The sequence below is a fragment of the Amblyomma maculatum genome, unplaced genomic scaffold (assembly GCF_055883805.1).
Source record: "Amblyomma maculatum isolate TAMU_Amacu unplaced genomic scaffold, ASM5588380v1 scaffold_35, whole genome shotgun sequence".
In the NCBI taxonomy this organism is placed as follows: domain Eukaryota; kingdom Metazoa; phylum Arthropoda; class Arachnida; order Ixodida; family Ixodidae; genus Amblyomma; species Amblyomma maculatum.
Window position 1 is genome coordinate 778,001 of NW_028146760.1, and position 26,100 is coordinate 804,100.

At 45.2% G+C, this 26,100-nt stretch overlaps 1 long non-coding RNA gene across 1 annotated transcript; it reads right to left on the minus strand.

The window, feature by feature from the left end:
- Window positions 1-414: 414 nt before the first annotated feature.
- LOC146170850 (uncharacterized) lies at window positions 415-25,265 on the minus strand. Its single transcript, XR_014703097.1, has 3 exons — window positions 25,125-25,265; window positions 6,215-6,229; window positions 415-576 (listed from the first exon to the last, which is right to left on the minus strand). It is a non-coding gene; the product is annotated as an uncharacterized LOC146170850 (long non-coding RNA).
- Window positions 25,266-26,100: the final 835 nt, after the last annotated feature.

The following is a 26,100-nucleotide window of genomic DNA, read 5'->3' on the forward strand; positions in this document are numbered from 1 at the left end:
TATGTTACTTGGCCGCTTTCAAATAGCTCACTGTTGGCCTAAATTTGGCATTACCGAAGAGGTGTCGGAACGGTCTGTAGGAAAGACGTCGTCTAAGGCCAAGAGCGAAAATAATTGGATATTAGCTCTCTCACCCAACAGACACGTTTCTTAAACGAACTTCTAGTAAGGCTTATGTGTTGCAGATCACGGCAGGTTAATATCATCGTTTTTCCCAGGCTAATAAATACAACCAGCGAAAATTTACAACTGAGTCTAGTGATGCTTAGTATCTAGATATTTTTACTGTCGTTCGCGATGCATACAATGCGTGCTGAAGTTTGATAGAAAGCTTATTACACTTTGTTTTCCGTGAGTGATTGCATGTTATTTATTGAATCACTTCAACAAGCAAAGCTTTAAAAAGCGGGCACATTTTGTAAGGATAGAGACAATTTTGCTGCCGTTATTTTTGACGCTAAAGTTAGTTAGGTTAAAGGCTTTGTGTCTTAGTTACGTTTAAACAAAGCATAACTCAAATTACTCACAGTTCCGTAGCAGCCAGTATAAGGACGTTTAGCTTCTGGGTAACATGGCCTACAAGGAAGTATATATAAGCAAACGTAAGCTACTGTATTCTTAACTTCTATTCCTTGACGAAGGCTATAACGAAATCTTTAGAGGCGAGCTCCTCATAACACAATCTGTAGCTCAAAGAGAAATCAATATAGGCGATTTGGGCGACACAAGCAAATTCAATGGAAGGCTTATTCGTAAACATGTATTTCCAATGCAGGGTGAAGGCCTCTCCCATACTCCTCTATTTATCTGGACCTCTGTTAAACGCACACACTTGATCCATGAACAATTTTGCACCTCATCCGCCCCCCAAACCTTCTGCCGCCCAATGCTAGGCGTTCCTTCCAATGAAATCTTATTTCTTACCCTTAGCGACGGCCAGTTATCCCTTGTTCACATCTGTCCTGTCTATGTCGGTTTCATCTTTTTGATTACTACTACAATTTCATAAACTCGAGTTTGTGCTCTGACCCAATTTGCGCGATTCCTATCGCTTAACGTCACAGATACCATTTTTTGTACATTAGCTCCCTTGTTTGCTTTCAACTTAAGTAGAACCCTCACCGTTAGCCTCTGTGTTTGAGCCCCATAGGTGAGCACAGGTAAGATGCAACTGTTGTATACTTTCGTTTTGAGCGCTATTGGTTACCTGCTAGTCACAATCTGCGAGTACTTGCTAAACTCCCCCCCCCCCCCCCCCCCCCCCCGTCCCAATCACTTTCTTCTACTTATTTCCTTCTCGTGGTCTGGATCTGCGGTTACTACCTGTCCTAGTAGATACATACGCCTACCACTTCGTATATTTCGTTACCCATTGTAAACTGCGGTCCCTTTCCGATGATGTTGAACATTTCCTTACTCTTCTGCATATTAATATTTAAGCGTATGTTCCTGCTTTTCTTTCTAGGTCACCAAAAATATCTGAAAATCTTTCTCTCAGCTGGTAAGCAAGGCAATGTCATCAGCGAGTCTGAGGTTACTGGCGTATTCTTTACGAACCATTATAACTAACTGTTCCCATTTCAACTCTTTGGACATAATCTTTAAGCAAGCTGTGAACAGTGGTGGGGACTTCGTGTCTGATAGACTAAAAGCTATCTATTGAGGGAATTATATTTCTTTGTGTAGAGCTATGCTTGCTGTACAGCGATTTTCAGATATGGCTCATCTACAACCTAATTTTGCACTGGCTGCCCGACTGCTAAAATTCTGACTGAGTAAAATGCTTTCGCGTAATAAAGAAATGTTATCTAAAAGGGTTGTTTATATTTGGAGCATTTTTCTTTCACCTGGTGGATAATGTGAAATGATCGATCTAAGGTAAACACACAATAATGCATCGGATAAAAATCATAAATAAAATAGTATGGGCGTGACATAACTTCACTTGTATATAGCGCTGCTAAAGGCAAGTGCCTGCATTCCATGCTATTTAAATGTATCCACTGTTTCATGGGCGGTATAAATAATGTACTTCAACGAGGTGCATAGGAAAATAATTATAATGGCTGTCGTGGGACTGCAACCGCCTTTTAGGTTACGTCCACTGACGTTTAACCCAAGGACTCAAAATCAACTATCAGTAATATTCTATTCAAGGACTTCATTATTGGAGAAGTGTGTCCAATGTATTGGCTTCATTAGAAGCACATCACCTGAGATTTAAGGAACTTCTTTGATCAATCAGGGAAAATAAAATGATTCTTAAGATTAAAGGTGATTTCAGGCAATGTAAAGCGTTACAGCTCATTTAAAAAATCAAAATACAGAAAACATAACCGCCTAGCAAAACTGAGTGCTAGAATGCGTCGAGCCTATCAACCTTCACCAAGTAGCGCGTTTGCCTCTGCTCTCATTCGTCTTTATGAAATCCTCAGGATTTTGCACCACCTGTCAGCACTGAACCGGAGGCTGCGGGAACAAAATTTCTCCGACTCCCCGTTAAGTGACGCTGCCCAATAACCATAAAAAAGAACAATAACTCTTAAAGTACCAAGAAAAAAACGCCAGATTTTCCTAGGCTTGTGAGAAACGGTTTGCTGCAAATAATACGAGAGATAAAATTAGGTAGAATACATGCAAATTATGGGAATGTAATGCACATTCGAAAAACATTTCCTATAACGGAAATAATAAGTTAAAATATTAAACAACAATCCGCGAAAAATATATTTGTATAAGAGTAGGAATTTGAATATATATATATAATACCCGTTAATGAAAAGTAGTAAAACATATTCGAGAAAATATAACATGCATTAAATCTTTCTTAGAAAGTACTGCCAAAATCCTATATTCCGTGAATGCATTTTGAGATAAAAAAATTTCCTCATTCTACATAAAAAAGGCTTCCTGCTACAGGGAGCCAGTAGTGGGTGGCGACAGATAGTTAGGTGGGCGGATCACGTTAAGAAGTTTGCAGGGGAAAGTGGATGCAGCTAGCACAGAACCGGGTTAAGTAGAGAAATATGGGAGAGGCCTTCGCCCTGCAGTGGATATAGTCAGGCTGATGATGATAGATGACGATGACATAAAAAAGGCTAGTTTCAGCCTACGATTTGAAGTAAATTTTACACACTGAGAAAAAAAAATAGGAGCAAACTTGCTTAAGCGCAGCTTCAGAGCAGTATTTTAAACCATGTTAAGCTTCAACTAAGCTGGCTCTCAAGAACGCCGGAAAAGATTACAAAACAGAACGTATAGCCACCGTGGCATTTGTGACGAACACTTGCTATGAAAATTAGAAACAAAAGGCGATAATGTCAAATATAATATGAGTTTTTTGTTGCTACTAAAAGCGTATTCACAAAGCATTCAATGGTTGTACTGCCGTCGACAATTTGAGGATGAGCGCGTGTGCTTCCATTAAATACCGACGCGAATGCGAACCTGCCAGTGCGCGTTTGCAGAACCACCGCGGATTGTGGTTAGCGCACCGCACAGTCCTCACAATCCTTGGGATGAGGCATCCTCAAATAGGGTCACGGCTAATAAAGTCCAAAAAATTGATCAATCACTTACAATGCAATTCTAATTTCAGGTGCCCATATGCCTTACCTCGATGGAGGATTATCGCGGGGCAGCGAGAAATTTCAAATAAGCGACTATTTTCGAAAAATCAGGAATAGAATTTTTCTGTAAGTGACAGTAAATGCGTAGTTGTTCAGGCATATGACATTTAAACTACCGCAGTGAAAGCAGTTTGAATGTGTCTGCTACTTTGGCAAACATTATACTGACCTTCTGGAGCAGCCAGAAGGCCTAGTAAGGAGTGTCAATCTAAGGTCGATGCAAGAGTTATACCCATCTTTGTGATGGTGAAAGGCCGTCTCCCCATTTGTTGGCGATGCAGAACAAATTAGAAAAACATCAAGTGCGTATTTCTATTGACTAAATGAGGTGCGAAGGAGAAGAAAATATTGAAAGGCACAAACCGTAACGTACGCGCATGCATGCGCCAATATTCCGCGAGGTTGCTGTACAGTTTAAATATTTCAGTAGACTTCCGAGAATGCAAAATCGTCTTCTGAGCGTCTTCTGTTGATATCATCCAACAACTATGCTCCAGCGGCAGAAATATACCTGATACAGGTTGTTACTAGCAAGTGCTGTTCCCACGGTTGATGCCACGTTGGGACCATTCCAAACCGCAACCTGAACTTTAAACATGTTTGAAAAATGGTCACCAAACGAAAAAAAAAAAAAACGAACCTAGCAGGAAACCGAAAAAGAAAATCTGTGAAGTACAAAATAGATGGCACAAGTCCCTTACGGCGCTGGTGGTGCGAAATTTGAACTCTGAGTTTTCGATCGGTGGCGATCAAATAACAGTGACGTGATAACGAAAATTTTAAACAACATGTAAAAGAGATGGGGGTTAAAACTGAAATATTCAATTGCAAGGACTTTTGTCCTAGACCTATATGAAAAATTAAAACGCAAACTTAGAAGGAAACGTTCTATGGTAACACAAACGGCAGTAGTCTTGCCTTTAGAGCTTGCTACATAGCTTCATAGTTGCAGCTTACATAGCTACATCAGGAAGTTTAATCAAGAAGATGAAGGCTCTGCTGTGTGGTAGGTGTGCAGAAACCGCAGAACCTATTATCCTGGAGTGTGGAATTTTCCTTCCAGATGTGGATGGGGATAAAATCAATCTAGTTCGAAGCCCTGGGGTTTAAAAGTAATAGAGAAAACATGAATGCATCTTAGGTACAGGTTAGCAGGAGGCGTTTGAAAGATTGGTGTGTAAATAGCAGGATGGGAATCGAAGGATACTAAATGAGAAATTACAAAGCATATTTAAACATTTAGCGAGTCTTAAACTAAAGTCGTTAAAGCTGAGGGGTCACTTTGTTAAGAAACATAAAATAAAGTTGACCACGGTGACGACTGTCACCACCCAGTTTCAAAGGCGACACTGTTAGCTTCCATCAATCCAATATGAGGGAATCAGTAGGCGGTTGTGCAGAGCGAACGCGAGTTGCAAGTGAAAAGCCAGAACGGTCGGAACGACGAATACGAGAGCTGTGCGATAGTCTCAATAGAGGAGTTGTTTCCATTATTATTTCCCGTTTAGAGTTAGGATAGTTAGGTTAGGTTCAAGATAAAGAACATATTCATCTCATTGTCCTAGCGGCCTGGTTTTCTTACCGGCATTTAGAATATTTGACGAGAATTCGTGAATTAACTATTTTATTAGCATGTTTATTGCATCCATTTTATTAGCATCTATCCGCGTGGCTATGCAGAAGCAGCTGCTCTCTATCTGGCCCCAGAGTTTAGATACCTCATTCATAAGTTGAATTACTCGTCGGTAAAAGTTAGCAAATCGCGATTGTAAGATTAGCAGCTGCAAAGGATAAAGATGACGTAAGGTTGGAAAGGTAGAAAAAATATTTAGTAACTGAAATGAAGTAGTTTACAGGTTTATGAACAATAGCTTAAAAAAATTCAAATTAGGCTAGATGGTGCATTGCTGGACTAAAGATAAAGCGTACAGGAAACACACACAAGAGAAGCAGACACAGGACACGCGCTAACTTTTATCAAAGTTAGCGCGTGTCCTGTGTCTGCTTCTCTTGTGTGTGTTTCTTGTGCGCTTTATCTTCAGTCAGGTTTATGAAAAAAATTCACAATATAACGTGGAAAAGCAAGCATTGTTGAAACTGCCGCCATCCCGTTTCAAAGGACAAACTTTTACGTTCCATCTATCCATTCTTCCATGCACTGTGGGACTGTGTCATTGGTAAAACAGATGCCTGCTTCCCGCTCCCATCACTGATGTCGAAGACGGCAGGTTTTCTGCGACGTAAAGCTCCGCGCTCAAATTAAGCAGTACCGAGTATCGTAATCGAAACCGTTTTTATTATATTTTCGGTTGGTTAGGCGGAAAAGCACAGCTGGCCGACGGAAGAAGTCAAAGGCAGCCGCAGTGTGCTACGGAAGGATACTTGTTCGCAAGAGTATGCTTGTGCAAGAAAATGTAGACAGAAATGGTTTATAAGTGAATTCGGCCAATTTTATTCAGAAGTGTCTAAAGGATTTCTGTTCTTCCCATACTGCCCAATAAATTTTCCTCGCTAGGGCAGAATTTATTATAACAAATGTCCCTCGTCCTTTTGTAGCTACGCATGAATAGTAGAAACGTACTTACACGGAATCACAGCCACTGAAAAGAAAAAAATATTGCATTAGCACCCATTTCAATACATTGGGTGCGTTATATATTTTACAGTAGGTGAGTGCTTAAAAACGCGCCCCAGTAAACAGGCAAAAAATATTTTCTCGTCTTACCTTCTATAGAGCTGCTCACAAAAAGTAAATTGTTCGTGAACTCACAATCACTACGGCTGTGTATTACGACTCGCAATCAGCGCAAACAAAATGAGCGCAATATACGCTGAAATGCAGCCGATTGAAAAAGTTAAGAAGAGTGCATTATTGTACCAGAAAAAAAAAAAAAACTGAAGCACATGCGAGTGAGTGCTTTTAATCCGGGCATATTTCACATTTTGGGCAAGGCACGCATTTGTTGGATGAATACATGGCGCAGAACAAGCCTACGGAGCGGTATTACCGAGATACGGTGTGGTACATGTCCGAAAGTCTGTTCAATGTCCACTTAATAAATGTCAACTTGATAATCTTTATTTGCGTCCTTTAAAAGTTCATTGCTTCTAATTATTAACTTAGTGGACGTCAGCCGATACGATGAAAGTCATGGCGAGGGTTTTACTAATGTCACTGATACTTTTAATCAAATTTCAAATACCAACCCTACCATTCCTTTCTTGCAAAAGTAAACTAGGGAGACTGTATATTTGATGATGAGTTACTTGCATAACATATGCATAGGAACTGGTTTAGCTACTGCGTATTCTTCAAGTTTTCTGGAAATTTTTAATAGCAAAAACTAAGCAATATTTCCTCTAATATTCTGCGTATCTATCATAAACCACACCATGATGCGCAATTTACTGTCAGTATTTAAAAATCTTCTGCTCGCAAAAAAATTAGGAAAAACGTGTTTTATTCTGCGCGATGTTTTGCAGTGAGCGGATTTTGACTACGTACATTTTGTCGTAACGTCACAATTTATTCAGTAACACTGTAATGTAATGCAAAAAAACTGCAGAATAGAAAAAGATTAACTGTACACAACTACAGGAAACTCTTACAACAAAGCCACGAAATATTCTCTATTTTTGGTAATAGTAGGTTTGGCAAGGCCTTGTAGGCAAGGCAATTGCCTACAAATATGCAGTGAGCCCTGCTCTTAACGGCTACGACCGCCCTATTCGAGCAAATTTTCTAATCCCATAGCGACTCACTGCGAAGCCTTGCTCAGCTTACTGTCCCTTTGAATACATTCATTCACACTGGCCGACCATCTTGTAGATTCCTTTCGCGTTATGTGGAACGCCGGTGTATATTTGGTCTTCTTCGATCTAGTATATTATGACCACACGAGGTTTTTAACTAGTCCACTGAGGTTTCCTATTGTCTCTGAACATTAGCCTTCCAATTGATATTTCACACTGCGCTCCTATCAGCTCTGAGCAATTCTTGCACAACTGCGAGCTTTCAGATTTCTACAACAGAATTTACTATTATAAAGGCGCATCTTCAAGGGCGCTTTGTTGGGGTAGCGCTGAAAACAGGTTTGGTCGCTGACAGGTCAGTTCCGTTATTCAGAGGCAGTATGTCCCTCTCGTTCTTCTACTTTCCCGCCGAGGAGAAAGAAAAGCGCTTGACCGATATTTTCTCGAGACACAAGTCTCTCAAATGAAGCCTCAAAAAAGTTCACACGTCTAAAAATAATCAAGAGACTGTTTTCATGACATTTCAATGCAATTTGCATGAACACCAGAACGTTATTACTAATTTGCCCCTTCCCCCCTTCCTGTCACAGCTTTCCTCAATGCCTTAAAACCTATCGAAATGCGTTTTGTATGACAGTTCTTGTTTTGGATGTATATCTCATCAGACTTTATAGTGTACTCTCCGGAATGATGACAACGAAGCTTCTTGCTCTTTAATATTGAATATGTGAACACGCCTTTAACCAGAGCCGTAGTAGACTGGCCGATGCTAACAAGCAAAACTGTTTACAGTATCTCATCATCGTCAGCCGCCCTATGCCCACTACAAGACCAACACCTCTCCCATATGCCTTAAAGTAACGTGATCCTGTGCTAGCGGCATCCACTTTACCTCCGCGCACTTCTTGACCTCATCTGCCCACCTAACTTTCTGTCACCCCTTGCTACGCCTTCCTTCCGTTGGCATCCAGTTTTCTAACCTAAGCGACCACGGATTAACTTCTCTTCGCACTACATGTCGTGCCCGTCCCCATTTCTTCTTCTTCATTTGCACCAAACTTTCAGCAACTTGAGTTATTTCTCTGACCCACTCTGCACGCTTCCTACCTCTTAATGTTACCCCTACCACTTTTCGATCCATAGCTCTCTGGGTTGTCCTCAACTTAAGTAGAACCCTCTTCGTTAGCCTCTACGTTTCACCCGCGTAGGTGAGTATAGGTAAGATGCAACTGTTGTATGCTTTCCTCTTCAGCGATGCCGGTAAACTGCGTCATAATCTGCTAGTACTTGCCATATTTGCGCAATGTCAATCTTATTCTCCCTGTTATTTACCTATCATAGTGCGGATGTGCGGTTAGTTCCGTCCCTAGGTAGACATACTCAGATACTACTTCCAGTCCTTCTCTACCTAAATTAAACTGCCGTTCCTTCCCGAGGCCGTTGAAAAATACTTTAGTCTTCGGTGGATTGATTTTTATGCCTAGCTTTGTGCTGTTCATGTCTAGGTCATCGATCATTCTTTGCGGTTCGTCACCTGAGCTACTTTTTATTGCACGCAAGTTTGCCATAAGTCATATTATAGAAACTCATGTAAATGACTTTTTGTGAGGAACCGGAACAGTTCCCGCTCTTAGCGTTGTCGGTGAGTCATATAGAGAGGTCCTCTTCCCTTGTTGTGGTTAGTCCCACTTCGCAGAGAATCTGTGTCCTTGATGCCCTTGTCCCTGCACAAGTCCACAGCAGGTGGCGAACATCAACTTCTGCAGCTGGTGTGGAACACTTCGGGCATGTGGTTGGTCCGATGTCTGCTTGAAATTTCCATTGGCATGTTACCGACGGGGTAAGGGCCGCCCCAGCTGTTATCCTTCTAAGGGAAGCCTACCCCAATCTCGTTAAGTAATGAGAGAGGGGGAATGTACACGGGGGAATGAGGGCATGTGTACTTTTCCCTAAATAGGATGCTAAAATGGGAACAGCACAGCGGGAATCAAAAGGGAGCCTGGTGGGGGCGCATTAGTATTTGGAACTTTGTGGGTGAGGTGATCAGCTTTTCTCTGCTCAGCTTTCTCAGCATCGTCTTGTGTCCAATGTATCTGGATGCGTATATTTGTTTTTTATTGAGTGCGTGGATTTCCTGGGTAACACATAGCGTCTTCGTCACTTTCTTCAGTTGTTTTATGGCGGCTAAGGAGCCTGTATAGATATGCGCTTCTGTTATGGATACTATTTTATTTATGGCCTTCATAGCATCGTGGATTGCGTAGAGTTCCATCACAAGCGGGTCCGGGTATTCTGAAACATATTCTTTATGTACCTTCAGTTCGCTGTGTGTTGGACTAGTAGCTGCTGTTCTACCGCCATTTTCTATAATTGTTGCGTCCGTATATGCAATGCAGGTACCTGGAAGTGCATCAACCAGAGCTCGAGATGCCAGCTTTTCTTTGCGACGAAGCCGAGTGGTCTTGCTTGTCGTAATAGTCGTGAACCACGGAGAGGGGTCAGCGATTGGTGGTGTTTGAACTGTCACATCGTTATACAAGGATGCTATGGGTGTAACGTATGTTCTCTTCATATCCCTTGTTGCCTCTCGTTGTTCAATTAATTAGCAAGACAATATCATTAGCGCATCGCAGATTACTGAGGCGTTATTTGTCCTTATGCGTTACTGCTCCTATTCCAAGTCTAGGTACTTCCTCTAAGCAAGCTGTGAATATTACTGGGGAGATTGATTGATTGCCTAACATAATTTGAGAAATTTTATTGCTTACTTTATTCTGATGGAGAACCCAGGCGCGTGCCGGAGCCGGCACCGCGGGACGATGACGGTGGTATGTACAAAAGAAGAAGAAGATCATGGTATGTACAAGTGATGAAGGTCTGTGGAGGGCTAACAATATATATATATATATATATATATATATATATATATATATATATATATATATATATATATATATATATATATATATATAGTGTCCACACAAGAAGCCATGCACTGTCCTGCATAAAGAAACGCTGACACGGCATAGCATGCCTTGCTACCACGACTCTGCCTTCTAGACGTGGCCTTCTTTCACAAGTGATGGAGGTGAAATTCGTTTCCCTTGCTGCTTTGTGCCCTGCCTCTCACTGCAGCTACGTTCCGGTCGCCGTTTGCCAACAGCCACCATCGTCATATCAACCGACAGCAGTCCCAACCCTGCCGGACCCTATACCTCGGCTACACCGCTGTCTCCCACTGTGCCGACAGGACAACGCGACTCGCCGCTGTTAGCTGGTCGTCGCGACGAGGACGTAGATAAGTGGCGTGACACTTATGGAAGCTGCAGTGCCTACAACCAGTGGAATGATGCTTTAAAATTCCTCAACGTTTCTTTGTACCTTATTGAGGTCGCCAGGAACTGGTTTGTCAACCGCGAGCTCCACACCACTAACTGACCCACCTTCAAACAGCAGATCCGACAGTACTTCGCCATTCCGGCAGTTTGGACTGAGATCGCGAAGAACAAGCTCGCATCCCGTCTTCAAGGTACCGATGAACCGTATGCGTGTTACATAGAAGGCCATACTAGCCCTTTGCCGACGTATTAGTCCCACCATGCCGGAACCTGAACGCGTACACCACTTCTTGAAAGGAAGCAATTCTGTGGCTGATAACACCCTACGTGCCCAGAATCCATCAAGTGTTGATTCCATTATTACTACGTGCCAACGCTTCGAACAGCTGCAGTCATCCCGATTGCAGCCCGGTTTCGCTCCTGGCGCGGCCTCTACTAACCTCGATCTACGAGCCCTGATTCGAGCGATAATTCGCGATGAGCTCCAAGCCCTGAGCCCTTTTTGCGGCACGGATGCGATCATTCTTCTCCTTCTAATGATGCCGGCCTCCGCACCATCAGTAAAGAAGACTTGGCAACTATCACCCACCCTGTTACACCTGATCATCTTGCACCTCGCCCAGAGCCGACCTACGCTCACGTCGCTGCATCCTCTCCTCCTTTTTGTTCCACCACCCCGACAAGTACCGCCCTACAACCACATCAACGCCGTAACGAAGGCTCAGCCTACGCCACCCTATTAGGCACCTTGGTGCCCCTCTCGCCCAGGCGTGGTTACGATGCCTTCGAAAGTGACATACTTGCATATTATCAGCGACGACCAATTCCCAGCCCACCTCGTCGAACCTCTCCACTGCCATTATTCTCATCTAAACCAAGTGGGGCCCATGTATCCTGACGCTGGTCCCCTTCCCCATACCGCCGCTCTGTTTTTCCACTTCGACTAGCAACAACTCTCCCTGTTCGTCATTGGGAAAACTAAGCGATGCAGTTTCCGGAGGTGAAACTGCACTTTGCGTACTTACCAAAGGTCCTCCTCATTGCCCGTACAAAATAATTTCCGTTTTAACTGAGGGATTACCGGTCGAAGCTTTGCTTGACGCAGGGGCTGCAATTCCTGTTATTGATGCTGATTTGTGCCACCGTTTGCGGAAAGTAACGACACCATATGATGGACCTGAACTTCGTGGAGTAAATGACGTCCCTGCGCACCCTTCAGCAAAATGTAGAGTTCGTGTTGTTATAGACGGCGTCCGCCACCACGGTGCAGTTTGCTGTGCTTTCACCATGTGCGCATCTGATGATTTTGGATGGGATGTTTCGTCGACCACTTCAGCGTTAATTTCTTGTAGGGACCGTGTCATCCATAAGACAGGAAGTGATTTTTCATATGACATTTCGGAAGGACACCATTCCCTCATTGCCACGGCTGTAACTGTATTGCCTCCACGGTGCGAAAAACTTATTACCGTTGTTTCTGACCACCATCTCATCGTCATCTTGCACGTGGAATCGTCTTCCCATCAAGTCTTTTACGATTCAGCAGCGGCTCAGCGATTGTAGCTGCCACGAACACATCCCCTGAATCCCTCGTGCTTGCTAAAGGAACTTCCTTGCCATGAATAGTGGATGCTCACCCTATGTCCATGATCAGGCTCACCGCCTCTCTACCTCAGCAACGTGATTCATCGCACGTCTCTCTTCCCATGCTGTCGAAGACAATAAATCCGGACCTCATAGCGCACCAGCGCCAAGAATTACTGAAATTGTTTCAAGACCATCAAGTCATTTTTGATGCCACTTCCCCACCACTTGGACTGACTAGTGTTGCACACCACCGCATCATTACTGATGGTAACTGCATCGTACGCCGACTACTTTATTGGTTTTTTGCGCTACGAAAAGTAATTGAATAAAATGTCAATGACACACTCCGTCAATATTATTCGTCCATCAACGAGCCTATAGCCTTTCAAAGTAGTAGTAGTTTAAAAAGTACGTATCGGTACGATTTTATGTTGATTATCGCGCACTCGACAAAATTACCGGCAAAGATGTCTACCTGATGCCGCGAATTGATGGCGCCCTTGACTCTCTCCAAGGCGCCGAATATTGCTCAACCTTAGATTTCCGTTCAGGTTACTGGCAAATACCTATGCATGAGGGCGACAAAGAAAAATCGCTTTCGCAACTCCCGATGGACTTTACAAGTTTAATGTTATGTCCTTCAGCCTGTGTAGCGCACCAGCGACATTTGAAAGAATGATCGATACTGTACTTCGTAGCCTAAAATGGAGAACCTGTTTATATCTCTTGGACGACATTGTTATTATTTCGGCAACATTTAACGACCATCTCACTCGCCTGAATGACGTCCTCACGTGTCTTGCTTCAGCGGACCTTCAGCGCAACACCAAGAAGTGGCATTTTGCACAGAAGGAAATAAAAATATTGGGACATCTCGTTAGGCACGATGGCATTCGTCTAGACCCTGAAAAAATCATCGCGGTCTTGAACTTTCCTCGTCCTCAACGGACTGCAGATTTTTGCAGTTGCCTCGGTCTGGCTTCCTATTTCCGGCGTTTTGTAAGGCATTTTGCAACTCTTCCTTCGCCACTTCATGAACTACTGAAAGCCCGCTGCCCGCTGCCCTTTCGTGTGGACTGAAAATTGCAAAACTGCTTTTAACGACCTAAAGCAGGCCTTTACATCAGATCCCGTTCCTGGCCACTTCAGTGACAGCGCTCGTACCATCCTTCACACTGATGCCAGTGGTCACTGTCTTGGCGCTGTCCTGTAGCGCGTTGCAACTTCCCGTGAGAATGTGATTGCCTTCGCCACTCGGACCATTACTCCAGCTGAAAAAAACTACACCATTAGCAGGAATGTCTTGCCGTCGTCGGGGCTGTTCAAACGTTTCGCCCTTACTTATATGGTCGGCACCTCGCAGTAGTGACCGATCATCATGCTCGTTGCTGGTTGTCTTCACTGAAACATTTACCAGGCCGACTTGGCCGTTGGATTCTACGCCTGCAAGAATACAGTTTCGACGTCGTTTATAAATCGGGTCGCCAAAACCAAGATACCGGCTCTCTTTCTCGCTGTCCACTTTCATAATCAACCTGCTGTTTTTCTTCGCAATGCATTTCCACCCCTGACTACAACCGACCATCTCTTCCTTCGACGCATATCACAGCAGTTTCTTTTGACGACTAAGAGAACAAACACGCTCTCCGCTCGCAGAAATTAGCTGATGCCTTCTGCGCCAGCCCATCATCAACCGCCTTGTCGGCGCTTTGAGCCCGCCCAATGTTTGGCTTCGTCGACAGCTTCGCAATTTCAAGCTCGAAGATGGCATACTACACCGCTACGTGTATTGCCATGATGGAAGTCGCTGGCTCCCAGTCATGCCGCATAAGCTTCACCCACGTATACTAGGGGCTTTCCACGATGACGCTACTGCAGGTTACCTTGGTTTTTACAAAACATATGACCGCGTGAAAAGACGATTCTTTTAGCCTGGCCTATCTTCCACCGTAGCTAAATACGTCGCTTCCTGCCCTCTGTGTCAACGTCACAAGCGGCCGACTTCTTCATCCGCTGGCCTCCTACAGCACCTTCCCTGTCCCACCACGCCATTCCACGTTGTCGGCATCGACTTACATGGTCCCCTACCTCTCTCCGGTGGGGGTAACCATTGGATTATAACAATGTCGACCACCTTACATGCTACGCTGAGACAGCCTCTGTACCGACTTGTTCCGCTCAAGAGGTAGCTAATTTCTTTTACGATTAATTGTATCTCGTCATGGCGCTCCTCGGGTACTCCTAAGCGACCGTGGGACGGCCTTCTCACCGACAGTTGTTGCCGAAGCTTTTCATGCGTCATCCACCCTCCATAAGACAACCTCAAGCTACCATACCCAGGCAAATGTTATTGCTGAGCGATTTCATTGCACCCTATATGATATGATAACCACGCACATTACGCCGGATCACCGAAATAGGGACACTATTCTGCCCTTCGTCACATTCGCCTACAATGCAGCAGCAGGGCGGACTACCGGTTACTCTCCGTGTTTCCTCGTTTTTGGACGTCTTCCCACTACAATTCTCGACACTTACTTCTCTACGCCCGACTACGCCTCATCAGTACCAGCCCATTTCTATCCCGTGTGGCCAGATGCCATTATCTTGCCCACCTCCACACGGAAGCGTGCCAGGAAGACCGCAAGAGTCGCTACGATTCTAGGCATCGCATTCTTTCTTTCCGTCCTGGTGACGAAGTACTGCTTTATACACCACTGCGCACCCCTGGCCTTAGTGATAAATTTCAGCGCTGCTATCTTGGTCTCTACAAGGTCATCAACCAAACTTCCCCAGTGACCTACAAAGTATTACCTGTTCTTCCGCCGGCCGATCGACGCCACCGTGGAACTGAAATTGTTCACGTGTCTCGCTTGCAGCCGTTTGTGCGCCGTGGTGCTTTGGTTAGTTAGGAGCGGCCAGGCTGGCCGCTTCCGACCCCCCGGGCAGATTGCGTGAGCCCTCCACGGATCTTCTTTCATTTGTACATACCAGGATCTTCTTCTTTCTTTTGCACATACCATCGCCATCGTTCCGCGGCGCCGGGTCCGGCAAGCGCCGTGGTTCTCTATCGGAATAAACGCTGACACAGCATAGCCTGCCATGCCACCACGACTCTGCCGTTTCAACCTGGCCTTCTTTCAATATATATATATATATATATATATATATATATATATATATATATATATATATATATATATATATATATATATATTCTTTTTTTTCTTTAGGTTTATTTACAGAGATGACAACAGTTTAGCTGGTGCGTTACATAAACATTGGCGAGCTTCCTCTTCCTCACCCTTTCTCCTGGTAATCTTCTTTTTCGCACTTCTTTGTTCTCTTCTCTGCGCTACCTGGCATTTCCCCCTCCGCAGAAGAAGCCCCCTGTGCTGTCAGTCAGGGTCCCGAGAGTGGCAGCGCTTCATTCTTTTGACATGGACTAATTGTGTTTTCCGAGAGGGGCAGCCTTGGAAGATTGGCGAGACACGACGTAATTCTACTCATTCATGCGTGTGAGCGCAATAAATGGGCCGGTGTAGTGCGATAACAGCTTATGGGACAAACCACGCTTTCGGAGAGGTGTCCAGAGCCATACTAAGGCGCCTGGACGGTCATAGACGTCGTGATGCCGACGGTCGTAGTGCTGCTTAGAGCGGTCCTGCTAGGCCAGAGTGCGAAATCGGGTGGGTCGGTGAGCCTCTTCAGCGCGGCAGAGGGGGCTCGAAACAGAAGCCTCGGTATCGAGAGAGAACGGCAAAATTGTATCGAGAGAATGTTGAGGCGGACGGGCATAGGAAAAGAAAAATGGACTTTAAGCATTTCTTTCATGCTTCGAGGTGTGATAGCCATATGTAATGAAAGGAAGCACGTCGTCCCAGTTCTTGTGCTCAGTGTCAGGCTTGTATGTTCAACGAGTCTCTTTGTTTGGGGTGGTATGGAGTAGAGTGGAGCAACTGGCAAGTACAAAAGTGCAGAAGCTATTTCACAACATCTGCCGTAAAATGGCGGTCCCGGTCGCAGATAATGACTCGATGAGGCCCATGACGAAGGATGACAGAGTGAAGAAAAAAAGAAAGAGACGTCAGCTGCGGTGGCGGAAGGGATGGTGGCAGTTTCACAGTAACGCGTAAGATGATCAACGCGCACGATGACCCAGCGATTCCTTTGATGAGCGGGGAAGCGGGATTATGAGGTCAAAACCCGCTTGGTGATATGGTGTGGTCAGTGGTTTCACCGAATGTAAGCGGCTTGGCGGAGAAGTCGCGGGAAGCTTGGACCGCGGGCATTGCACACAGGAGGTCACGTAACGCTGAGTCGTTTGAAGCATATTGGGCCAGTAGAAACGTTCCTTAATGCACTTAAGAGTCCTGGCAAACCCCAAGTGCCCAGCTGTAACGTCATCTTGCATAGAGTGTAGAACAGAGGAGTAGCGGCTAGCCGGAACGACTAGCAGAAAGCGTGCACCGCCAGAAAAGTAATTTTTTCGATACAGCAAACCATCGCGAATGCGGAAAGGCTTCGCAAATGCCGGATCACTAGCTTTTTCAAAAAGTGATACCAAGTCTTGATCTTTTCGTTGTTCTCGTAGGAAAGTGGCAAGATCCGGAAATTGTACGGAAATGGCGGCAAGATAGTCGTCAAAGTTGTCATCGCAGAGGGTAGTTGCGAGAGGCAGTCGCAAGGGGCAGTCAGCGTCGGCGTGTTGGCGACCACTTTTGTAAGACACTATAAAGCTGAACTCTTGAAGGCATAATGCCCAGCGGGCCAACCGTCCAAAAGTGTAGCGCAGACTCACTATCCAGAAAAGCGAATGATGATCAGTGTTGACTATAAAGGCACGTCCATAAAGGTACGAGCGTAACGGCTTTACACCAAAAACCACGGCAAGGCACTCTTGCTCCGTAACGGCATAATCGTGTTCAGACTTGCTTAGTGTGCGACTTGCGTAAGCGGCAACGTGTTCATTCCCGTCATGCCGTTGTATGAGCACAGCACGCATGCCGATGCAACTAGCTACCGTATAGAGTTCAGTGGGATCTGTACGGATGAAATGACGCAGTATGGGTCGCTAGGTAAGAAGAGACTCGAGCTGGCGAAACGCTGAATAACATTCGGGGGTCCATTTTAAGGGAATATCTCTCTGCAAGAGGCTTGCGAGCGGGTAGGCTATGTCCGCAAACTTGGGGATGAGGTGCCGAAATTTAGCACAGAGTCCCGAGAACCTCCTGAGTTGTTTCACAGATTTGGTCTTTCGTCGAAGCTGACAGCTTCAATATTCTGTGGGTCAGGCCTATTACCGTCTTTGTCAACCAAATGCCCAAGCACAATGATCTGACGTTCCCCGAAGCGGCACTTTTTAGAGTTCAGCATGAGACCGGCTTTCTTTATGCAGTTAAGGACCGCAGCTAAACGGCTGTTGTGCTTCGCAAATGTCCTTCCAAAAATTATACATCATCTAGGTAACTCATGCAAATCTGCCACTGTTGTCCGCGCAAAAGGGTGTCCATAAATCTTTCAAAGGTAGCCGGAGCGTTGCATAGGCCGAAAGGCATCGCATTAAACTTATATACCCCATCTGGAGTCACGAATGCAGTCTTCTCTTTGTCTTTCGGATGCATCGGAATCTGCCAATATTCGAACTGTAAATCAATACAAGAAGAGCAGGAAGCTGAATGGAGGCAGTCAATGGCATCATGAACGAGCTGGAATTGGTAAACATATTTCTTTTTGACAGTGTTGAGGCGGCGATAATCGACACAAAATCGCCATGTGCCATCTTTCTTTTCACGAGAATTAAAGGGCGGCCCGCAGACTAGATGATCATTTCGCGGACCTGTTCGTCAATAACCTTACATTCTGAAGGTGACACACTGTGTGGCGTATGTCTAATCGGGTGTGCTGACCCAGTGTCGATCATTTTATGGGTGGGGATGATGGAATCGGTAGTGGCTGATCTCGAGCAAAGTGAACACGTCCATATGTTCCCGTCAATATTTGGCAGTCGTCTGAGGGTAGCAATTCCTTCATCATTGCCCGGAACTGAGAATCGGTAATATTAGGACAGCTAGTTGAACAACCAACGCCGTCACTGGAAGCGGCGATGTGCATAGAAAGGCGTGCATCTTGAAATTCGTAGAGTTTCAAACAACGCGGCGATGCAACAGGTTTGTCGGAATGGTTGACAGTCCAAACCATAGCGCGGTCCTCGTTCACTCGAACAACACTGCGGGGCACCAACACATTTATTTTAGCGTCGGCAAGGGAAGCGGGTTCCACCAGAGCATCGAAGGCATTGGAAACCACTCTTGAGGAGACAACTGGGACAAAGATGGCGGACATCGCCGGAACGACAGTATTCTCAAAGACAGAAAACGCTTGGGCAGCCCTTGTACATTCTTCTAAGGGCCGATCGAAGGCTAGGGCTTAATGATATCCCGCCACTGCTGAAGTCGAGATTAGCGCCACACTGTTTTAAACAGTACATTAAAATAATAATGTAATGCGTAGAGCGAGGGAGCACCGTTAATTCAATTGTAAACGCACATCCAGTGATCGCTGCATTTACATAACAAACACCAAGCGGAACCAACAATCCCCCTCTGCACCTCGAAATATTACAGTTCCATCCCAACTAAACATAATTTTGCTACCGAGGCGGTTCTTAAAATCTAAACTGATCGTGGACACTGTGGCACCAGTATCCACTAAGGGCATAACACAAACATCGTCCACTAATACTTCCAGGTGATTCTTTAGCATAGCCACAGGTAGAGGAATTGGAAATGTCGATGACCTGGCGACCACACCTCCGTCTTCCGCATTCGCTAGCCTCTTGGTGGCGGTGCAGAACGGCAAGGAGAGGTAGAACGTAGGGAGCGGCGAGCAGGGGGAGTCATGCTCCGGTCAGAAGGTGGAGAGTCGTTTCGTGGTGATGCATAGCGGTAGGAGCCCGAAGGAGAGGGATAGTTCGGGTCACGTTACATCGACGATTCGAACATTGTGGCTGGTAGTGTGGAACCGGGTTCAGGCGGCGGCAGACTCTGGATACGTGGAAACGCATGCCACAGCGGAGAAATACTTGTGGTTCACGTTCACGATCATGGTCCGGATAATAGTCCTCAGAATAGGATCGAAGTGGTCAGCAAAGTCCAGCTGCTGGTGTCGTTGCGGAGGAGGGGCGCGCGGTTCCTATTGGAACGAGCTAGTAGAGTAGGGCCATAGGAGTTGTTTGGTGGTCAGGGACAAGAGGAGGTGGAGCGGTAGTACCCCAAAGAGAGGAGCGCTACATCAGAGCTGCCCGCAAGGAGCAGCTATCACAGGGGATTTCACTGCGGCTTACAACATCTTGATGATGGGAGAGTTCATCCCGGACAATTTGACGAATCATGTCTGATAAATTCGGAGGCTCATGGGAATCCACACTGGCAACAGTAGTCACATTAGGGAAATGGCCGAACTTCGGGGTTATGCGACCCAGCTTTAGAGCTTCGAACGTACGACAGTGTTTGATCACGGCCGTGGCAGGCTTTATGTTGTCTTTTGCAATTAAAAACTATATACGTCCACCGCGATGCCCTTTAAAAGGTGGCCAACTCTGTCTCCTTCAGACGTTCTCGGATTCACCGCTTTGCAGAGTTTCAGAGCCTCTTCAAAGTGCGTTGTGCATGTTTCTCCAGGCACTTGCGCTCGCTGGAGTAGTCTTCTCAGGCATTTCTGTGTTGCCGCGATATCGCCGAAACTATTGCGAATCTCATCTTCAAACCATCCCAGCTTGTTAGGGATGCTTCATAGTTCTCAAACCATGTCAGGGCTATGGCGTCCAAGAAACAAAACATTTCCCAGCTTTACTGTGGCATCTCCGCGATTGTACTGGCTCACCCGCTGGCAATTGGTGAACCGCTCGTCCATCCTTGTCAGAAAAGGTCCGCTGCTCGTTGTAGTGCGGCCAAGCGGACGCCGCTGCGTCTTGATGTCGTGCGTCGTTATCGTGGAGGATGTTCGAGGGCAAAGGAGGGAGTCCAGCGAGTTGTCCGGTGGTCAGGCATCCCTCTTCCAATACTCCCCCTGTGAAAAGACGCCAGGATTGAAGGCCACGAAGCCAGGATCATAGTACGGTTTGAGGCAATCAAGGTGGACAGTTAAAGTCCTCATTGGCGGTGGTCTTTTGGCGACATGAGGGGCTCGATAAGGTCCGGGGAAGTTTGGTTAAGCCCACGATAGGGTCCCTGGTATTAACTCTGAAACTTGTGCGCCTGGCCTGAAGTAGAAGAAGGCCCCCATAGCCCCACCAACGAGTCTGGAAGATAAGCAGGCGGTTTCGAGCTGTGATTTGACGTGCGATCTGACAGCCTTCTTCGGCATATTCAGGGGCTTAAGAAATGGGTGTCAATTCAGAGACGTCTGGACGGCAGTGTAAGATCGTGGCCATTGGGCAAGAAGGTTCCCGGCCATACAGAAGGAAATTGTCGCTCGTCGAAGACAGGGAAGTTGTGACGACGACAGAGAGGACAAAGCTAGAGCTGTCGCTGTGAACGCTGGTCTTCGTGGCTATTGCGTAAGATAAATATATTGCTGTTCGGACCACCTAAACCGCTTCGTTACACTTGCTGGAGGTGTCGCCTGTTCCCAACCTGGAGCTCCACAGTCGCACATTGCCCAGCTCTACTCTCATGACGAACGCCACTACCCAGTATGGCCCGCTTGTTCCCAGCGCTATCATCTGTTCGGCACCAGTGCAGCAGAGTGACCAAAATATCTTCACCGGCATGGACGACACCAACGTAGAGGACTAGCTGACTACATACGAGCGTGTGAGTGCTTACAATAAGTGGGATGACCCCGTTAGCCTCACCAATGTCATCTTCTATTTATGTTAGGTGGCCAGTTTTTGGTGCCGAAAGCACGAAGCTGATATTTTAACCTGTTCAGCACTCAAAACTAGCCTCACGGAGGTTTTCGGCGACCCCGTTGTTCGGAAACGGTTGGTTTCTCGCACCCAGCAGCCAGGCGCAAATTTCACAAGCTATATTCAGGATATTGTCGACCTGTGTAAACGTCTGCATCCACATATGACTAAAGCACAGAAGATCAAGCATGTCTTCAAATGCATTGAATTGGACGCATTCCACATGCTCGTCGCCAGAACTCCCCAAACCATATCTGTCGTCATTTCTTTGAGCCAGAGTTATGACGAGCTCCGCAAACAGCGTCTCATGAGGCGCCGTACCATTTCCTCGGATGAAGCACTATCGACACTTGATCTTTCCGATGCTCCTCAGGATCACCCAGCGCTTCTGTCGCCTTTAGCGCGTCGTCCAGGAGCAGGTTGCTGAGATCCTGCCAAATACTAACCCATCCCCTATGATGGCCGCTCCGCTGACCTACACCGAAATCACAAGCCGCCCACCGCTTTCACCCGAACTGCCAACATACCTGCCCCCAAACCACGTCTTCAATCGCCCGCCGCCCGTTCCTCCAGTGCCACCAGTGCCAGGACTGGAATCGTACCAGGCACTACCTCTACCAGCTTTTAACGTAACGTTACAAAGAAGGCACTCTGGCACTGAGGAACACCAGCGCAGTTGTGGCGGTGGTCCAAGGCGACTTCTCCGCTCTGGACAGACAAATGCAAGTCTAGTTAGTACTTGCGTGGTACCATGCCTGAGGAGCTAGTGTTTACAAAACTGAAACTGCAAGGGCTTAGGTGTCATCAGAACAAGTGCAATTTTGACGACTTTTCAGCAGCTGGCTGCTTTGAGTTTGTCGCCATGCATGGAATGAAGACTGAGATTGAGCAGGATACAGAGAGGGCACTAGGGATTTTTTTGTCTAATTACAATGTTATTGTGACGCATGGTGTTTGTTTATCGGCGCGTTATTTTTGCGAAAGGCTCTCCTTCGTTCTGCGTTATATTACTATACCAACTCTGAAGGGTGCCTAATAAGCTGTGCTTTTCGCTCCACAGGAAGCCATAGAGGCTTAACAATATGCGTCCAATAGAGCAGCTGAGCGTGTCTATATGTTTGCAGGCATGGCTACCCTCCCAGATTGTGACAAAAAAGTTGTGCTACTGGGAGACTATAATTGTGTATGTCACCTGAATGACCGTGCCGTGAGTAGTGCACTAAGAGACAGAAGCAATGAAGTGTTGTCGCGTTATGAATGACGCAGGACTAATCTTTTTGGTTGCGAAATGAATAAATTTGAAAATTTCAAATTTAAATTGATACAAGGGCCTCATGTCATATAACTACACCCTTCAGGCTTATCCAGGGGAGGTCCCAGACGCGCCTACACAGGATTTATGTTCCTTCCTTGCTGGTTTCTCGTGATCTGTTGAGTGAAACTGTACCGGTTTCTTTTTCAAATCATCGCATGGTAGTTCCTTGGCTCGAGTTTAAAATTTAGGCCGCAGTGGGAGCTTTGGGAGCTAAGTTCTTCACTTGTAAATGATCAAGAATTTGCCTTTCCGATACGCTCAGAACCAAAATGGGTTTGACAGGTGTAATTCCAGTCATTACTGCTCGGGAGCCGTTTAAACAGGAGGTGGGAATAATAGCAATGGAATCGGGTCTGTTAGGTCGTTTTTAAGGATGTTTCAAGAGGGGCCACTGCATAAGAGTTTATGCAACCTCTATGAATTGGAATTTTGGGCACCTGGATTATATTTAGATGATATTTTTAGCGTAAAATGCGACTTAAAAACAGGACGCTGAATGATATCGTGGTGCCCGAGATCGATCTCGTACAAATCGTGCTTTGCACTCTCAAAACTCTAGGCGACAAGCTCTACTTGAATACGTTTTTGCTACTGCCAACCTTATACCGGAAAGGATGTCCAATGGTGTCCTTGTAACGAAAACGTGTGATATGATCTCTTTTTCTGAGCTATTACATGACAATGTTCAGTCACGCTTCTGCTACTCCTAAGTAGGACCTACTAGCTAATTTCACAAGCCTTATGACGCCTGTATCAGATGACGACCATACTGTTATCAATGGCATGTCACGTTGGAAGAAATAGAACAGGCAATTGAACATTTACCTCTTTCTAAAACACCTGGCCCTAATGGCATCTCATGCAAGTTTTACAAAATTCTTAAGTTTTTGCAGAGCCCTGTCCTGCTGCAGAGTTTCGCTTTACGTTTAGATGTAGGGGTCATTCCTTAGACATTTTTTAGGAATCACACAGTCTTAATTCGAAATAGCACGGATAAAGAAAAATTGCCCTCAGTGGATGGCTACAGGGCAATCAAGTTGGCAAACGTGACTACACATTTTTTTCGAAAGTTCTATTAAATCGTCCACAACATGCGATGACAGTTCTCATTGGCACTCGTCAGACCTGTGGTTTGAAGCGCGGCTCCATGCATATTAACGTGCATACTTCACATGCAATTTTATAGTCTTTCTCTTGCTCTTATGAGCACCTTGCCTTATGAGCACTCTTATGAGCGTGCCAATATTAGACCAACTGGACTTCATTCAGAGCAAATTAAATTTATTTCAATAACTGTTCCACTCGCTTGATTGTCGATGGTCACCTCTCAGCGCCAGAGCCAATTCGATCATTCGTGAAGCAAGGTTTGCCTATGTGAGCGCTACATTTTGCCCTCCACCAAGATCCACTGTGAGTATACTGTAAAACGAAAATATCTGTGGTTATTTTACCTTAAGTAATGAAGTCAAATTTCTTCCGCACGCCTGTCATTTGGCATTTTTCTGCACTGACAAACCTACCATTGGCAAACGTATAACCTCCATTAAGCTGTTTGGCATTGTCGCTACCGCTTAATTGAATAAGTCTAAAATTTCGGGTCAGCGGCTGGGTTCATGGGTAGCACTGCCGACTCATTATGCTGCAAAAGAATGGTCTCATGTTCCCCCTGAATACCTCGGAGTGCCACCTTATGCATTAGCTCCTAGTTGGCGCTAGTAGAGTGAGCGGGTCCAGGCACTCCAAAGCCTTGCTAAGACTTTTGTTCCACACCGCCTATCAATGTTTGGTCGAGCACAGGACTGCAGCTTGTTCCTGGCAACAAACATGTATTATTTTTTCAGGTACGTATTGCATCGAAAGCTTTCACCGAACGTTTGCGGCGTTCATATGGTCCTCCAATTTTGAGCCAATGTGGCACGATAACCTATTCATGCCTATTTATGGTGACGGACTAGGTTTGACACATCTCTGTGTCAAACAATTAGTTAATGGCTTGTTTCTTCTTTTTCAGTAATAGTTTCTTCCAATTATCACAGCATCCCTGAAAACTAACTTCGTGAACCTCCTTCCGAAATTAGCGATCTCTTCCAACTTTATCGATTAGCCTTTTCATTTGGTTTTATGAAAGCACTCTACAATTCGGTGCATTTTCTGGCAGTTCGCCTTTCTTATGAGAACGTATTCGCTATTTTACGGAAACATTTGTACATAGAATCGAAATCTTTGTTGTTATCGCCTACATCTTATCGATCTCTATTTTAAATGTATGTAATATTAATTGTGGGCTATGTGATAAACCTGAAACCACCGAACCCTTTTTACTGCCTGCAAAGATGCGACATAACTGAGACATTCTACAAAGCACATCAAAGTAAAAATTTATTTTGAATTCCCCCAGGGCGCGTTACCTACTGGCCAGCCATATTGACTAGGAACCCTTTGATATGATTTTCCTCCTTGGACTGCACAGCCTGTGAAAAACGCGTATGTTGAACCGGCATGCTGAGGCTCTTGTTTATTTCTTATTTAGTGCTATTTCCTCACTAAAATAAAGACGCCATAGATGCAAAGTAACAATCCGACACACTTACTAGGTGATAGTGAAAGTATCCAGCGCAATCAGGAAGCAGAGAAAAGCGATTTTCATGTTCCTACTTCGACCGCCTCTAACGCAATAGGGGTTGCTCGACCGCCTCATATAGCGCATTTGAGCGCATGTTTTATATCTGCTTAGGAACGCTGTGCGCTCAGACACAAAGCTAAGAATGAGAAGATGAAAAAGGTAAAAACAATCACAAACGTTGTCAGCTACAGTGAAGGCAAGGCTGGATGAAATATAAATGAAGATAATCAGCTCATGAAAACCAGACCAGATATAGAGCGCACGCATAGTAGAATGAGCGTTCCCAACTAACTCATCACGAAATTCATAACCCAGAACAATGGGATATATGTATTTTAGGTTCATTTCGCGCTACACGTCCAGAGTACGGCATTCTGCATATCTTCATCCTGAAATAATAACAATAATAATAATTGGTTCACAGGAAGAAAAAGGCGCAGTGTCTGTCACACCTGTTTCTGTGAGACAGATACTGCGCCTTTCTCTTCCTGTAATAAATCTATTTTCTGTCCACTAGCCTATTGAAATTTCCCTAGCTGTTGCTGTGCAAAGCAAAATACAAATTCGAAAATAAGTTTCATTATTCTTCTGGCAAAGAGTGCGTGTTCATTCCTAGTTTCAACATTTTTTAGAATTTTGAATAATCTTCATTTGTTGTCCGGATATCATCCAACCAATCATTGCCGTCTGAAGATTCTTCATAACAATTAGGCTTCTTTGTAGCCAGTAATGTACAAGTGTTCGTTGTATAAAAGCAATTATATAAGTGCAATATAATGTGCTATTTTCACCTCACAGCTCCATTATATTTCGTGAAAGTAATTTTGAAAGTAAATGCATGAAAAAGACAGTTTTTATATTCGTCTACTCTGACCATTTATTCCACAGAAAAAGGTGGGCCAGCAGTTGTCTGGTTAGAGCCTTTACATTACACGTCGGCTACG